Raw genomic sequence first — 1,659 nt, 5'->3', positions numbered from 1 at the left:
TCTGTGTGTTTGTAACCTCTGTGTTATTTTCGTCCTTTGACACTTTTCCACATCATGTCAATGAGTTTTCTTCGGTGTATGTTTGCATGATTTTTTATTTTTTTTTTTTTTACTACGGCACATGAACATTTCTTGGTAGGAATTAAAAAGATAAATTATAGGTTTTTAAAACTCACTGTGTCATGCAAGATAAGCTTAACACAAAGAAGACAAAACCCCCCAGAAACTTCTGGTTTCAGACAGAAGAGGAAAAAAGACAGATATAATTCTGACAGGGCAGAAGAAAAACACTCAGAAGAACACTGCCAGAAGTACGCAAGAGCTTCTGAAGGAAGAGCGCGTGAACCAGAGCTGCGCATGTAAGTCACCTGACATGGATCTGGCAAAACACACGTAACAGGAAAAGTGAAGTAACACAATGCCAATTCAAGGCCAATTCAACAAAGGTCTATAAAGAAGTACAATAGATTTGTTTGAAAGAGGAAACACTTTTTCTCTCATCCTTCCCAGTCTATAGTGAAAAATGAAATGCATTTAATCAAGACTTTTCACTTTAAGATTTTTAACTGCGACTCAAACCGAGATGTCTTAGTCATGAGCAACAAGCGTTTGGATTTGACATTTCAGTTGATGGGCACTTGAATGAAAGTATTCTATTTTTGATATCTTGCCACTTAGTAGCAAACCAGCTCACAGAGGAAATTATACAAGTGTTGAAAAGTAGATTTTGTTTTTTAAACCGCACACTAAAAATAATTTTCTCTTCTTTACTTGAGTTTGATTTTTTGTTTTTATGTTAAAATGTGAAAGAATGTTGTGCTGCATTAAACTTCATCCATGTGTCACTAAACAACAATATCCTTACCGGCTGGACAGGAATGACCAGCATGAAAACAACTCAAGGTGAACAGTGGGCGTGTCCACACTAGACCGCACTGTGATTTGGTGACAGGGGAACAACAGACTCTTTCACTTTGACAGCAGAACTATGATGTGGATAAATTGTTTTCTTCACAATCAAATTGCAGCTGAATAATATTTTTTCACGCTACTCATGTCATTTTTAGCCATTCTTTGATAATACTGCAGGTTCAACAAGGTAATTTACTTGTGAGGACAAACTACAGTTCACCAAAAGGATTCACTTTTGGTGAATTGTTTCTTTCTAAAAATGTAACTTTAAAAAAAAAAATACATTTCCTATTACATTTATAAAATGTGAGATAATACCCCAAATGTTTGGTGTACGTCAAAATTGATGGGTTTTTAAAAAGATAAGACTCTATGGGATTCTATGGGCTTATTAGTTGTCAATATTTCACCTACCTGTAGACATCTGTAAGAGAGATTATAGTTTAAACAGCTACATGGAGAGGTGCAATGCAACTAACAAAATTAAAGTTTATTGAGGTCTGAGTGATGTCCCCCTGGGTGATGCTTGATTTTTTTTTTTTTTTTTGTACTACAGCACATGCACATAGGTTGTCAAAGTTGTAAAGATCTACTGGGACTACATTTGAAGATAACAGCTCAAAGAAGGATTCTTCATTAAAGAGAAATTACAACCCTGAGCATCCTCTTCAACTGGATTAATAAAGTTTTTGGAATTTGAATTCTGTGTTTATATCACTAGTCTTGAAATGAATTTTCCTAGTAAGC

Source organism: Poecilia latipinna, unplaced genomic scaffold, assembly GCF_001443285.1.
Source record: "Poecilia latipinna isolate Pla-1442-1.1 unplaced genomic scaffold, P_latipinna-1.0 Scaffold190, whole genome shotgun sequence".
Lineage (NCBI taxonomy): Eukaryota > Metazoa > Chordata > Actinopteri > Cyprinodontiformes > Poeciliidae > Poecilia > Poecilia latipinna.
The sequence above is the reverse complement of the archived record's forward strand: the minus strand, read 5'-3'. Positions refer to the sequence as shown.